Source organism: Arachis ipaensis, chromosome B9 (assembly GCF_059453495.1).
Source record: "Arachis ipaensis isolate K30076 ecotype BB chromosome B9, ASM5945349v1, whole genome shotgun sequence".
Lineage (NCBI taxonomy): Eukaryota > Viridiplantae > Streptophyta > Magnoliopsida > Fabales > Fabaceae > Arachis > Arachis ipaensis.
This window is the reverse complement of record NC_142444.1, coordinates 57,327,416-57,344,009: the sequence shown is the minus strand read 5'-3', so window position 1 is coordinate 57,344,009 and position 16,594 is coordinate 57,327,416. Positions and strand designations below refer to the sequence as shown.

Below are 16,594 nucleotides of genomic sequence, written 5' to 3'. Positions count from 1 at the left end.
CTCTAGGGCGTGTCAGGGTGCCCTGGAGACCTATGAAAGTTGGAAGTGTGTCCAGTATCAAAGGGGCTTGAAGGATGACATCATAACTGCTGTAGCTCCTATGGAGATTCGGATTTTCTCCGATCTGGTGAACAAGGCAAGAGTGGTTGAGGAATATACAAAGACGGTAGCCTCGTCAAAGGGCACTCATGGAGAAAATACTAGTAGAGAATGCGACGATTACCTTGGGCCGAGGGGACAGAACTTCAAAAGATATGATGAAGGGAAGCTGTCAAGAGCTTACTCCCCTGATATGAAATGTCAGGAGTATGGGAGCTACCATCCGAATAGGCCATGCCAGTTGGGTAAGAAACTATGTTACAAGTGTGGCGCACCGGGACATTTGGTTAGAGATTATCCACACCGAGGAACACGTGAGGCGGATAGATCACAACAACAGGGTTGAGATAATTATGAAGCCGATGACCAAATCTCAACTTATCTCCATAGTATAGACTATCGTCGTTCGTGTTGAAAAAGTTTTAAAGCTTAGATTGATTTTTAAAATTGGTTTGGATCTCTGATTTGATTGATTTGGTTTTGAAACTAGGACTGGAACTTTTGGTCAAATGATATAATTTAAAAAGGGAAAGTGAGTCCTAAGATTTTGTTAAATTGTGATTTTGGTTTGCAAATTTGATTTATCAAAAGGGATTCAATTCGAAAGGTTTTTGATTTAAGGATTCTAATTTGTTTAGGAAAAATCATGTTTCAAAGTGATTGGTTTACACATACAAGGTTTTTGACTCTTTTGATAAGGTTTTAACAATGGACTCATTCAGATTGAACTTGTTTTAAAGGTTTTGAAAAATATTACAAAATTAGTATTTGGTTTAAGGAAAATTTTCAAATTCTTAACGACGATAATAAGAGTGACACAGCAGAAGGCGAGAGAGCACATCAACACGGTAGGATGATGGTGAAACGAGATGCTTTGGCAACTTGTCGGGTTGATAACGTTGAAAGCAGAATGCTTCGTGGAGAATACATACATGCATAGATATATGTTACATCGCGTGATACAATTTTCGAGGGCGAAAATCTTTTTAAGGAGGAGAGGATATAAGAACCAGAGTTTTCACGAATAAAATAATTTAAATATCCAAATTAAGTTCCAGAAAGTTAGAATGAGAATTTGGGGATTTAAATATGATTTTTGGACTCAGTAGGTCTTTCCAAGTCAGAAAATGTGTTTTCTGCAAAAAATAGTAAAAAATCGCAAACCGATAGTTGAACCGGTCAAACCGGTTTAAGTCTACCTGGTTCTGTGCGAGAAAAAGTTAAAACAGTCAAAAATCCTAGAAACATATTAGAAATGAAAAACCGGGCGTTAGTGTTAAAGGTTTGGCCCAAAGTTGGGCTGAACGGGCTAAAAATGCTAACGGGTTGGACCGGGCCCAAGTTGGGTCCAAACCCCACATATATAAGGGTTCATTAATGAACCCATTCAACACAACACACCCATAAACACACACACACCAGCTGTAAGAAGGAGCGGGGAGAAGAGAGAAGAAATACTATTCACCTCCTCCTTCAAAGCTCCATAACTTTTGATTTGGAGCTCCACTTGACGAGCCATTTGCGGTCACGCGAAGCTCTCGTCGAGCTCTACGTTTTTATCCAAGCAAATCTGGTAAGAAACTGTATCTCACTTCCCCGTTTCGTGCCCTAGATTTCTGCATTTTTGAGGTTATGGTTTTGTGTAGATTTTGTGGTTTTACTTATTTAGGTGATCTCTAGTAACGGATAATTGTTGGATTTTACCTCTAATCTCGTTGGGTAAGGTAAGGTTTTACTAAACCCTTGTGTTTAGTTGTTTTATGTATCTTAGATTTTGATTTTGGTGATCTATGTGTTGTTAGTTTGAGCTTTGGAGTTTGTTGGAGTTGGTTGAGGCTTTGGATCAAGTTTGATGGTTTCGTTTTGGCGTTTGGAGCATTTGAAAATTAGCCAAGGTATGGTTTCGGTTTTCTTTATGTAATATGTAACGTTTCTGGAAACTTAGGCTAGTTGACTCTAAGATAGGATTGAATATTATTGGTGTATGAATATTTAAATGTGAATTGATGTTAATTGTTGGTTGTATTAGATTAGTGTGGTTGATGATGGTTATTGGGAATTGTTGGTGTTAATGAGTATAGATGATTGGTGTTGTGGATAAGGGTTGTTGATATGGTTGTTGAGTGGTTAAATGTTGAGGTATGATGAATTATGATGAATGGATGAACTTTGGTTATGTTGATGAAAGTGTTTCATGGTAATTGATGATTTAGAATGGGTGATAAATGACTATATTGATGTTAGTAGTTGGATATGGGAGATTGATATTGGAATTGATGATAGAATAATGATTGTGAATGTTTTGGTTGGAAAATTATTTGTAATGTTATATGTTTGAGAATTGAGATTGAGAATGTTGAAGTGTGATGGAAAAATTGGTGTGAATGATGAATGGTAATCCAAAGGGGTAGATTGTGTTGTAATTGGAAGTTTGATCTTGTTTTGGTTGGATGTCGTTTGTGAAAGTTGGTAATTGAGATATGTGAATTGAGTTGGGTTTAGAGTTGTTGAATGGCTTAGAGGTTTTCGAGATTGTGAAATGGTTGAAGTAGTATTTGGTATGAATTTTGGGTTGTTATGGTATGGTTGATATGTGATTGATTTGGTTTTGGATTGAGATTGGTTAAAAATTTGAGGTTATGAGGTTTTGGGTAAAAATAGATTTTTGGTAAACTTTGTCTGATCATAACTTTTGTCTCGGTTTTCAAAATCTGTTGAATTTGGTTTAGAATTAAAGATTATTAAAACCCCTTCGATTTGATATAAATTTTGTATAATTTGGAATTTTGTAGAGGAAGTTATGATCATTCAAAGATTGGTGTCGAAATCTGAAATTCTGAAGAGTTGCAGAATTTTGTGATTTCTGGTATGTGCGCATGCACAGCCTTATGCGCACACACAACACTCTAAGATTTTAGACCTGTGCGCATGCACAGACCTGTGCGTACACACAGGCAGGGATGGGTGTGCTGTTTGCAGCGCTAGCACAGCTTGTGCGCGCACACACCATTGAGGTTTTACAACCTGTGTGCATGCACAGCCTTATGTGCACGCACACACTAAGGAAGTTTTACAACATGTGCGTACGCACAGCCCTGTGCGCACGCACACGTTGGGAAGGTCAGTCTGTTGAGGGTGCTAGTACAGGTTATGCGAGTGAACGGACATTGTGAATTTTTGTACCTGTGTGTACGCACACCCCTGTGTGTACGCACACATTTTGAAACTTCCTGGGCGTGCGCACGCACACCCCTGTGCGTGCACACACGCCCTGTTTCTCTAACTTAAACATTGTTTTCAACTATTTCACCTTCCCAACAAGCTTGTAAGCTTCCGCGGCACCATTTTAAGACTTTTGGGCTTAATTTTGGGTATTAGAACATGGGAAAGGTCTTAGGTAATTTACTTGGTATTACTTTGAAAAGTTAGAGAACTGAGGCTTAGGTTCCTGGTGTACTGAGGATGGATATGGTAGGTAAGAAAAGAGAATGGTATTGGAGTTGAGGAATTGATAAACTAAGGAATTCGGAATGGAACTTATGAATTGATGATGGTTGTGATGAGTATGACTGGGAGTGTGTTTAGAGGAGTGGCCTCTAAGATGGAATACGTGATTATAATATGCATTGTTCTCCGTCGTAGGGGCTGTGGCAGTCTCCCGCCTACGTTCGGATGTGCGAGTTGAAGCTGGGCTTCTCACTCATATTTCTCGCAACCAAAGGAAGGTGGTAGGGCACGCTCCCTCGGAATATTTCCCTTTGAAAGGAGAAGGTGGTAGGGAATTATCCCTTGGAACTATTCCTCCTAAAAATGCGACTTCTCTCTGATTGCAAGGTGGTAGGACACTAACCCATGGAATCATGCGGCAACCAGAGGAAGGTGGTAAGGCATGCTCCCTCGGAATATTTCCCTCTGAAAGGAGAAGGTGGTAGGGTTTCTGTCGGGTTTGGCAATAACCGACATGTGATATCACAGCCAATAGGACAGACATTCATCATATGCATATTCTATATGCTTGCTTGCTTTGTTTACTTGAGTTTGTCAAATTGTATTACATGACTACCTGCTTCTTGAACTACTTGTTGTATATGAATATTATTTGTGTTTTACTTGTTTGTATTAATTGTGATTGTCTGGTGCTGAGGAGGTTAGGTAGGCGGTGGCGATGGGATCACACAGAGGTTAGGTTGGTGAGGGCTATGGGATACAGTGGTGTGATTAGTATCAGTTAGAATTCCCCTAAGTTTAGATAACCCGGTTTATGGTTTAAGTTCTTTAAATATTTATTTATTTTGTTCTAAGCTTGAATATCCGTATGTGATGTGAAGTTCTAGGATTGCCTTCGGCGTCCCGGAGCATTACATCTTACATCATTGGGCACTGTTACCATACTGAGAACCTCCGGTTCTCATTCCATACTTTGTTGTTGTTTTTCAGATGCAAGTCGCAACCCACCTCGGTGAGTTGTCTAGATGGTGACAGAGGTGGAGGATCCAGATACCTTTTGAGTCTCTTGATTTATTTTGCTATACATCTCACACTTTTGTATTTTGTTTAGCCTAGAGGCATGTATTGAGAGAACAAAACTTGTATAAGCTATTTTTACTGTCTGGTTTCATGTATGGTCTGTATATGGCTAGCCGGCTTAAACTCCACGAGCCGTGGCTAGATTCTTATGATATTATACTATGATATTTTGTTATATGGTATCTATTTCTTGTAATTTAAGTTAGTAGCTTCGCTAGTACGTTTTACGCTTTTCAAATCCTGATAAATGAGCTATATCCTTCATCAGGCTTCTAGAATATATTTTTTTCCTTCTATATATAAATATGTATAAGCCTTAGGACCGTCGTAACCTCTGATTAACCTTGGCTTTACAGCTAGAGGTAAGGCTTAGGGTAATTGGGGTGTTACATAATGGGACTAGGGTAAGGGTAGGATTAATATGGTTAAGTGTACTAGTAGATTGGATCTTTGATTAACTCAAGTATCCCACCTAATCCTATAGGTCGATCTTGGACGAGATCTTATGTGCTGATCGGAGTTGTAGAATCCGATTTGATGGTAGCGGTTGGACTCGCCGTGTCCGATTTATTGGACTGGGGATGGTGTTGATCCTTCGTCACCGGAGGATGGTGGTACCTGCAAGGAACTCCGATGCTTAAGTTAGTGGTGCACGAATTGTGAATCACACTTTTCACAACTCGTACCACTAACCAGCAAGTGCACTGGGTTGTCCAAGTAATACCTTACGTGAGTAAGGGTCGAATCCCGCAGAGATTGTTGGTTTGAAGCAATCTATGGTTATCTTGTAAATCTTAGTCAGGAAGTCACTTATATTAATCAGTTGAATTGCTAACAAACAAAAGAGCATGGATTAAAGGTTACTTGTTATGTAGTAATGGAGAATATGTTGGAGTTTTGGAGATGCTTTGTCTTCTGAATCTCTGCTTTCCTCTGTCTTCTAATTCACGCACGCACGCCCTTCTATGGCAAGCTGTATGTAGGGGATCACCGTCGTCAATGGTTACATCCCATCCTCTCAGTGAAGAATATGCTCACATGCTCTGTCACAGCACAACTAATCATCTGTCGGTTCTCGATCATACTGGAATAGGATTCTTCATCCTTTTGCGTCTGTCACTAACGCCCAGCACTCGCGAGTTTGAAGCTCGTCACAGTCATTCGATCATTGAATCCTACTCGGAATACCACAGACAAGGTTTAGACTTTCCGGATTCTCATGAATGCCGCCATCAGTGCTAGCTTATACCACGGAGATTCTGATTAAGGAATCTAAGAGACACTCATTTAATCGGATATAGAACGGAGGTGGTTGTCAGGCACACGTTCATGGTTTGAGGAAGGTGATGAATGTCACGGATCATCACCTTCATCACAGTTAAGCGCGAATGAACATCTTAGATAGGAACAAGCGTGTTTGAATGGAAAACAGAAATACTTGCATTACTTCATTGAGACACAGCAGAGCTCCTCACCCCCAACAATGGAGTTTAGAGACTCATGCCATCAAAGAGTACAAAGTTTAGATCTAAAAATGTCATGAGATGCAAAATAAGTCTCTAAGGTAGCGTTTGTTTTGAGGTACTGAGACAGAGACTGAGAGACTAAAATTCAGTATCGTGTTTGTTAGTTCAGAGACTGGTACTAAAATTTCTGTCTCTGTCTCTAAAATTTCAGTATTTCAGTACCTCCAAAAAGTAGGGACACAGGGGACTGAAATTTTTAGAGATAGAGACTGAAACTTTAACAATATTTTATACCTAAAATACTTTCATTTCAATTAATTAATTCCAATTTTACCCTTTGTGCAAATTAAATTAGAGTTTCATTCTTGTTTCAATTCCTGTCTCCCATTTTGTACCAAACAGAATACTGAGATTTATTTCAATCCCTGTCTCTTAGTCTCTGACTCTTAGTCTCAGTCTTTCCGTCTCTGTCTCTCCATCAAACGCTACCTAAAAGTTGTTTAAATACTAAACTAGTAGCCTAGGTTTACAAAAAATGAGTAAACTATGATGGATGATGCAGAGATCCACTTCTGGGGCCCACTTGGTGTGTGCTGGGCTGAGATTTAAGCAATTCACGTGCAGAGGCCATTTGTGAAGTTGAACGCCAGTTTTTGTGCCAGTTTGGGCGTTCAACTCCAGCTTTTGATCCTTTTCTGGCGCTGGACGCCAGAATTGGGCAGAGAACTGGAGTTGAACGCCAGTTTACGTCATCTATCCTTGTGCAAAGTATGGACTATTATATATTTCTGGAAAGCCCTGGATGTCTACTTTCCAACGCAATTGGAAGCATGCCATTTCGAGTTCTGTAGCTCCAGAAAATCCACTTTGAGTGCAGGGAGGTCAGAATCCAACAGCATCAGCAGTCCTTTTTCAGCCTGAATCAGATTTTTGCTCAGCTCCTTCAATTTCAGCCAGAAAAATACCTGAAATTATAGAAAAACACACAACTCATAGTAAAGTCCAGAAATATGAATTTTTCCTAAAAACTAATGGAAATAAACTAAAAACTAACTAGATCATACTCAAAACTATATGAAATTAACCCCAAAAAGCGTATAAAATATCCGCTCATCACAACACCAAACATAAACTGTTGCTTGTCCTCAAGCAACTAGACAAATAAAATAGAAGACTAATAGTTTGAGAAGCAATAATATCTCAGAGTTTTTGAGTGAAGCTCAGACTCTAATTAGATGAGCGGGACTAGTAGCTTTTTGCTTCTGAACAGTTTTGGCATCTCACTTTATCCATTGAAGCTCAGAGTGATTGGCATCTATAGGAACTTAGAATTCAGATAGTGTTATTGATTCTCCTATTTCAGTGTGATGATTCTTGAACACAGCTATTTTATGAGTCTTGGCCATGGCCCTAAGCACTTTGTTTTCCAGTATTACCACCGGATACATAAATGCCACAGACACATAATTGGGTGAACCTTTTAGATTGTGACTCAGCTTTGCTAAAGTCCCCAATTAGAGGTGTCCAGAGTTCTTAAGCACACTCTTCTTTTTTTTTTCCTTGGACCTTGACTTTAACCGCTCAGTCTCAAGTTTTCACTTGACACCTTCACGCCACAAGCACATGGTTAGGGACAGCTTGGTTTAGCCGCTTAGACCAGGATTTTAGTCCTTTAGGCCCTCCTATCCACTGATGCTCGAAGCCTTGGGATCCTTTTCATTTATCCTTGCCTTTTGGTTTTAAGGGTCATTGGCTTTTTCTGCTTGCTTTTTCTCTCTTCTCCTTTTTTTTTTTTGCTGTTTTTTCTTGCTTCAAGAATCATTTTTATGATTTTTCAGATTATCAATAACATGTCTCATGTTCATCATTCTTTCAAGAGCCAACATATTTAACAGTCTTAAACAACAAATTCAAAAGACATATGCACTGTTCAAGCATTCATTCAGAAGACAGAAAGCATTGCCACCACATTTAACTAATTAGAATTTCTCTTATTAAAACTCGAAATTTTATTGCCTCTTATTCAAAAGATCTACTACTTTATTCATGTTTGCTGATGATGAGAAAAATAAACTATAGCTTAATTGGAGATAAAATCAAAATAGATACTAATTACTACTATATGACTCCTAAGGTAAACTTCTATAAGGACACTGTCACAGAGTTAAGGCAAAAATTGGAAATTAACAACCTTTATTCTGGGGAAACGGGGGTTCCTCTGATCCTTGGGGTGCTCGGTCCTACAAGAGAAGACTTTTGGCGCTTCAATTCCCTTAAGTCACGCCCTTGCTCCTCTTGTTCTTTAAACATATAGGTCAGCATTTGACTGTGTTCCTTCTGTTCTTTTATTATTTTCTCCACAGCTTCCCGTATCTTGGTAACAGACGTTTCAAGATACTCCCAGTATTCGGATTGAGGGATCTCTGGGAGGAATTCCTGTGCTCTCATCTTGATGGGATCATCCTGTGCTTGTTGTTTTTTCATTGATGCTTTGGTGATTGGCTTCTCAATTGAGATATACTCAGTTATTCCCATCCTTACTCCAGTGTCCTTGCAGAGCAGAGAAATCACGCTTGGATAAGCCAATCTGGCCTCTTTAGAATTTTTGTTAGCAATTTTGTAGAGTTCAGCTGAAATCAGCTGATGAACCTCCACTTCCTTTCCCATCATGATGCAATGGATCATCACTGCTCTTCTAACTGTGACTTCAGAATGGTTACTAGTAGGCAACAGAGAATGCCCAATAAAGTCTAGCCATCCTCTGGCGACTGGTTTGAGATCCTCTCTCTTGAGTTGATTTGGGACACCCTTTGTGTTGGTGGTCCACCTGGCTCCAGGGATACATATGTCCTCTAGAATCTTATCCAGGCCAATGTCTGCTCTCATCATCCTCCTGTTGAAGGAGTCTGGATCATCCTTTAGCTGAGGTAGCTTTAAGATCTCCCTGATTCTGTCCGGGTGGGTGATGAGCGGATAATTTATACGCTTTTTGGCATTGTTTTTAGTATATTTTTAGTAGAATCTAGTTACTTTTAGGGATGTTTTTAATATATTTTATGTTAAATTCACATTTCTGGACTTTACTATGAGTTTGTGTGTTTTTCTGTGATTTCAGGTATTTTCAGACTGAAATTGAGGGACTTGAGCAAAAATCAGATTCAGAGGTTGAAGAAGGACTGCTGATGCTGTTGGATTCTGACCTCCCTGCACTCAAAGTGGATTTTATGGAGCTATAGAACTCGAAATGGTGCGCTTCCAATTGCGTTGGAAAGTAGACATCCAGGGCTTTCTAGAAATATATAATAGTCCATACTTTGACCAAGAATAGATGACGTAAACTGGCGTTCAACGCCAGCTCTCTGCCCAAATCTGGCGTCCAACGCCAGAAAAGGATCCAAAACCAGAGTTGAACGCCAGAAATGGATCAAAACCTGGCGTTCAACTCCACAAATGGCCTCTGCACGTGGAAAGTTAAGGCTCGACCCAAGCACACACCAAGTGGGCCCCAGAAGTGGATTTATGCATCAATTACTTACTCATGTAAACCCTAGTAGCTAGTTTATTATAAATAGGACCTCTTACTATTGTATTTGACATCTTTGGATTACCTTATGATCCTTTGATCACGTTTTGGGGGCTGGCCATCTCAGCCATGCCTGGACCTTTCACTTATGTATTTTTAACGGTAGAGTTTCTACACTCCATAGATTAAGGTGTGGAGCTCTGCTGTTCCTCAAAGATTAATGCAAGTACTACTGTTTTCTATTCAATTCATCTTATTTCGCTTCTAAGATATCCATTCGCACCCAAGAACGTGATGAAGGTGATGATTATGTGTGACGCTCATCACCATCTCCCCTATGAACACGTGCTTGACAAACACTTCCGTTCTACATGAAATAAGCTAGAATGAATATCTCTTAGATCTCTTAACCGGAATCTTCGTGGCGTAAGCTAGAATGATGGCGGCATTCAAGAGAATCCGGAAGGTCTAAACCTTGTCTGTGGTATTCTGAGTAGGATTCGATGAATGAATGACTGTGACGAGCTCCTAACTCGCGATTGCAGGGCGTTAGTGACAGACGCAAAAGGATAGTAAATCCTATTCCAGCATGATCGAGAACCGAAAGATGAATAGCCGTGCCGTGACAGGGTGCGTGAGCATATTATTTACTGAGAGGATAAGATGAAGCCATTGGCAAGGGTGATGCCTCCAGACGATTAGCCGTGCCGTGACAGGGCATTGGATCATTTTCCCGAGAGATGACCGAAAGTAGCCATTGACAGTGGTGATGTATCACATAAAGCCAGCCATGGAAAGGAGTGAGACTGATTGGATGAAGATAGCAGGAAAGCAGAGGTTCAGAGGAAAGAAAAGCATCTCCATTCGCTTATCTGAAATTCCTACCAATGATTTACATAAGTATCTCTATCCCTATTTTATTATATAATATTCGAAAACACCATTATCACTTTATATCTGCCTGACTGAGATTTACAAGGTGACCATAGCTTGCTTCATACCAACAATCTCCGTGGGATTCGACCCTTACTCACGTAAGGTATTACTTGGACGACCCAGTGCACTTGCTGGTTAGTTGTATCGAAGTTGTGACAAATTATGAATGTGACATCACAATTTCGTGCACCAAGTTTTTGGCGCCGTTGCCGGGGATTGTTTGAGTTTGGACAACTGACGGTTCATCGTGTTGCTCAGATTAGGTAATTTTCTTTTTATTTTGTTTTCAAAAATTTTTTCAAAAATCTTTCAAAAATTTTTCTTTTGTTTTCGAAAAAAAAAATGTTTTCAAAAATAAATTATTCTATGGCTTCAGAATTTTTAAGAATGAATTCTAGTGTTTCATGATGCATGTTGAAGCCTGGCTGGCTGTAAAGCCATGTCTCAATTCTTGTACTCAAGAGAAGAGCTTCTTTATCTTTCTTAGCCAATTGGCTGTTGAATGTAAGGAATGTCAGGCGTGTCATGTCTGAGTTACATACTAAAGCTTGGCTGGCTATTAAGCCATGCCTGACCCTTTGATTGGAGCTTTAGAGCATAAGATTCCTGGAATTCATATTAAAAATTTTGGAATTCTTTTTTTTTCTTTTTCAAAAGAATTTTTCGAAAAATATAAAATAAAAATCCAAAAAAAAATTAGAAAATCATAAAAATCAAAAATATTTTTGTATTTCTTGTTTGAGTCTTGAGTCATATCATAAGTTTGGTGTCACTTGCATATGCATCTTGCATTTTTCGAAAATTTCATGCATTCATAGTGTTCTTCATGATCTTCAAGTTGTTCTTGGTAAGTCTTCTTGTTTGATCTTGATGATTTTTTGTTTTGTGTCTTTTCATGTTTATCATATGCATTCTTGAATTCTTAGTGTCTAAGCATTAAAGAATTCTAAGTTTGGTGTCTTGCATGTTTTCTTTGCATTAAAAATTTTTCAAAAATATGTTCTTGATGTTCATCATATTCTTCATAGTGTTCTTGGTGTTCATCTTGACATTCATAGCATTCATGCATGCATTCATTGTTTTGATCTAAAAATTTCATGCATTGCATCATTTTTCTTGTTTTTCCCTTGCATCATAAAAATTCAAAAAAAATTAAAAAAATATCTTTCCCTTTTTCTCTCATCACATTCGAAAATTTGAGTTGACTTTTTCAAAAATTTTTAAAATCAAGTTGTTTCTTATGAGTCAAATCAAATTTTCAATTTGAAAATCTTATCTTTTTCAAAATCTTTTTCAAAAATCAAATCTTTTTCAAAATTCTTAGTTATTTTCGAAAATTCCAAAAATATTTTTCAAAAATCTTTTTCTTATTTTTATACCAAATTTTCGAAAATAACATAATCAATTAATGTTTTGTTTCAAAAATTTGAAGTTTGTTACTTGCTTGTTAAGAAAGATTCAAACTTTAAGTTCTAGAATCATATCTTGTGATTTCTTGTGAATCAAGTCATTAATTGAGATTTTAAAAATCAAATCTTTTTCAAAATTAGTTTCTAAAATATCTTCTTATCTTATCTTTTTTCAAAAATATCTTTTCAAAATATCTTTTCTAACTTCCTAACTTCTTATCTTTTCAAAATTTGTTTCAACTAACTAACTAACTTTTTGTTTGTTTCTTAACTTTTTCAAAACTACCTAACTAACTCTCTCTCTAATTTTCGAAAATATCTTCCCTCTTTTTCAAAATTTCTTTTTTAATTAACTAATTGTTTTTATTTTTATTTTTTATTTCAAAAATTTTCAAAAAAAATATTAAACATTTTTCAAAAACTATTTTCAAAAATCACTAACTCTTTTTCAAAATAATTTTCGAAAATTTTCCCTCCCCCATCTTACTCTATTTATTCATTCATATCCTAACATCTCATCTCACATATCTAGCCTCCTCACAGTTGTGTTTCTTCCATTATATTACATTCTTTGTCTCCCCCTCTTCTTCTACTCACACAGGGATCCCTATACTGTGGTATAAAGGATCTCTATTATTATTATTATTATTATTATTATTATTATTATTATTATTATTATTATTATTATTATTATTATTATTATTATTATTATTATTATTATTATTTTTCTGTGCCTTCTTCTTTGTCATATGAGCAGGAGCAAGGATAAGAACATTCTTGTGGAAGCAGATCCAGAACCTGAAAGGACTCTGAAGAGAAAATTAAGAGAAGCTAAATTACAACAATCCAGAGAAAACCTTTCAGAAAATTTCGAACAGGAAGAGGAGATGGCAGCCGAAAATAATAATAATGTAAGGAAGATGCTTGGTGACTTTACTGCACCTAATTCTAATTTACATGGAAGAAGCATCTCCATTCCTGCCATTGGAGCAAACAACTTTGAGCTGAAACCTCAATTAGTTTCTCTGATGCAGCAGAACTGCAAGTTTCATGGACTTCCATCTGAAGATCCTTTTCAGTTCTTAACTGAATTCTTGCAGATATGTGATACTGTTAAGACTAATGGAGTAGATCCTGAAATCTACAGGCTCATGCTTTTCCCTTTTGCTGTAAGAGACAGAGCTAGATTGTGGTTGGATTCTCAACCCAAAGACAGCCTGAACTCTTGGGATAAGCTGGTCACGACTTTCTTAGCCAAGTACTTTCCTCCTCAAAAGCTGAGCAAGCTTAGAGCTGATGTTCAAACCTTCAGACAGAAAGAAGGTGAATCCTTCTATGAAGCTTGGGAAAGATACAAACAGTTGACCAAAAAGTTTCCTTCTGACATGCTTTCAGAATGGACCATCCTGGATATATTCTATGATGGTTTATCTGAGCTATCAAAGATGTCACTGGACACTTCTGCAGGTGGATCCATTCACCTAAAGAAAACGCCTACAGAAGCTCAAGAACTCATTGACATGGTTGCTAATAACCAGTTCATGTACACTTCTGAAAGGAATCCTATGAATAATGAGACGCCTATGAAGAAGGGAGTTCTTGAAGTTGATACTCTGAATGCCATATTGGCTCAGAATAAAATATTGACTCAGCAAGTCAATATGATCTCTCAAAGTCTGAATGGAATGCAAGCTGCATCCAACAGTACTCAAGAGGCTTCTTCTGAAGAAGAAGCCTATGATCCTGAGAACCCTGCAATAGCAGAGGTAAATTACTTAGGTGAACCTTATGGAAACACCTATAACTCAACATGGAGAAATCATCCAAATTTCTCATGGAAGGATCAAAAGCCCCAACAAGGCTTTAATAATGGTGGAAGAAACAGGTTTAGCAATAGCAAGCCTTTTCCATCATCAACTCAGCAACAGACAGAGAACTCTGAACAAAATACCTCTAATTTAGCAAACTTAGTCTCTGATCTGTCCAAGGCCACTGTAAGTTTCATGAATGAAACAAGGTCTTCCATTAGAAATTTAGAAGCACAAGTGGGCCAGCTGAGTAAAAGGATCACTGAAATCCCTCCTAGTACTCTCCCAAGCAATACAGAAGAGAATCCAAAAGGAGAGTGCAAGGCCATTGACATAAGCACCATGGCCGAACCTGTGAGGAGATGAGAGGACGTGAATCCCAAGGGGGAAGACCTCCTGGGACGTCCAGTGATCAATAAGGAGCTTCCCTCTGAGGAACCAAAGGACTCTGAGGCTCATCTAGAGACCATAGAGATTCCATTGAACCTCCTTATGCCCTTCATGAGCTCTGATGAGTATTCCTCTTCTGAAGAGAATGAGGATGTTACTGAAGAGCAAACTGCCAAGTTTCTTGGTGCAATCATGAAGCTGAATGCCAAATTATTTGGCATTGATACATGGGAAGTTGAACTTCCCTTGTTCATCAATGAACTAAGTGATCTGGATCAACTGACATTGCCTCAGAAGAGACAGGATCCTGGAAAGTTCATATTACCTTGTACCATAGGCACCATGATCTTTAAGGCTCTGTGTGACCTTGGTTCAGGGATAAACCTCATGCCCCTTTCTGTAATAGAGAAACTGGGAATCTATGGGGTGCAAGCTGCTAAAATCTCACTAGAGATGGCAGACAGCTCAAGAAAACAGGCTTATGGACAAAGTAGAGGACGTGTTAGTAAAGGTTGAAGGCCTTTACATCCCTGCTGATTTCATAGTCCTGGATACTGGAAAGGAAGAGGATGAATCCATCATCCTAGGAAGACCTTTCCTGGCCACAACAAGAGCTGTGATTGATGTTGACAGAGGTGAAATATTCCTTCAATGGAATGAGAACTCCCTTGTGTTTAAAACTCAAGGATCTCCCTCTACAACCATGGAGAGGAAGCAGAAAAAGCTTCTCTCCAAGCAGAGTCAACCAGAGCCCCCAGAGTCAAACTCTAAGTTTGGTGTTGGGAGGCCACAACCAAACTCTAAGTTTGGTGTTGAACTCCCATATCCAAACTCTAAGTTTGGTGTTGGAGAGTCTCAACAAAGCTCTGCACATCTGTGAGGCTCCATGAGAGCCCACTGTCAAGCTATTGACATTAAAGAAGCGCTTGTTGGGAGGCAACCCAATGTCTATCTAATTCTTATTTTTATTGTTTTTCATGTTTTCTTAGGTTCATGATCATGTGGAGTCACAAAATAAATATAAAAAGTGAAAACGGAGTCAAAAATAGCAGAAGAAAAATCACACCCTGGAGGAGCATCTGTCTGGCGTTCAAACGCCAGAACAGAGCATGGTTCTGGCGCTGAACGCCCAGAACAAGCATGGTTCTGGCGTTCAACGCCAGAAATGGTAGCAAATGGGCGTTGAACGCCCAAAATGGGCACCAACCTAGCGCTGAACGCCCAGAGTTGTGTGCAAGGGCATTTTGCATGCCTAAATTGGTGCAGGGATGTAAATGCCTTGACACCTCAGGATCTGTGGACACCACAGGATCATCTCAGGATCTGTGAATCCCTCACCCACCTCACCCTCTCTCTCTCCATTCATGACCATCCCTTCTGTTCTCCATTCACCACTCACATCCATACACAGATCCCTCCATCTCCTCCATATCTTCTTATTCTTCTATTCTTTCTTCTTTTGCTCGAGGGCGAGCAACATTCTATGTTTGGTGTGGTAAAAGCATAGATTTTTTGTTTTTTCCATAACCATTGATGGCACCTAAGGCCAGAGAAACCTCTAGAAAGAGGAAAGGGAAGATAAAAGCTTCCATCAAGGGTCTATAGCTCAGTGGTAGAACATTTGACTGCAAATCAAGAGATCCCTGAGATACCTCAGGGGATTCATTTTTTTCCACACAATTATTGGAAGCAACTAAGGGTGGAACATCAAGAGCACTCCATCATCCTTCATGAAATCAGAGAAGATCTAAAAAGCAATGAAGGAGGAGCAACAAAGGCAAGGAAGAGACATGGAAGAGCTCAAAAACATCATTGAAACGCCATCATCACTAAGGTGGATTCATCCCTTGCTCTTATTTCTTCTGTTTTTTTTTTCGTTTTCTATGTTATGGTGCTTATCTATGTTTGTGTCTTCATTACATGATCATTAGTAGTTAGTAACTATGTCTTAAAGATATGAATGTCCTATGAATCCATCACCTCTCTTAATTGAAAAATGTTTTAAATCAAAAGAACAAGAAGTACATGAGTTTTGAATTTATCCTTGAACTTAGCTTAATTATATTGATGTGGTGGCAATGCTTCTTGTTTTCTAAATGTATGCTTGAACAGTGCATATGTCTTTTGAAGTTGTTGTTTAAGAATGTTAAATATGTTGGCTCTTGAAAGAATGATGACTAGGAGACATGTTATTTGATAATCTGAAAAATCATAAAAATGATTCTTGAAGCAAGAAAAAGCAGCAAAGAACAAAGCTTGCAGAAAAAAAAATAGGCGAAAAAAAAAAGTATAGAAAGAAAAAGCAAGCAGAAAAAGCCAAAGCTCTTAAAACCAAGAGGCAAGAGCAAAAAGCCAATAACCCTTAAAACCAAAAGGCAAGGGAAATAAAAAGGATCCCAAGGCTTTGAGCATCAGTGGATAGGAGGGTCTACAGGA

The 16,594-nt window shown here is 38.5% G+C and overlaps 1 non-coding gene across 1 annotated transcript; it reads right to left on the bottom strand.

Annotated features, from left to right (window-relative positions):
* Window positions 1-13,243: 13,243 nt before the first annotated feature.
* Window positions 13,244-13,351, bottom strand: LOC148544753 (small nucleolar RNA R71). Its single transcript, XR_015901107.1, has one exon. It is a non-coding gene; the product is annotated as a small nucleolar RNA R71 (small nucleolar RNA).
* Window positions 13,352-16,594: the final 3,243 nt, after the last annotated feature.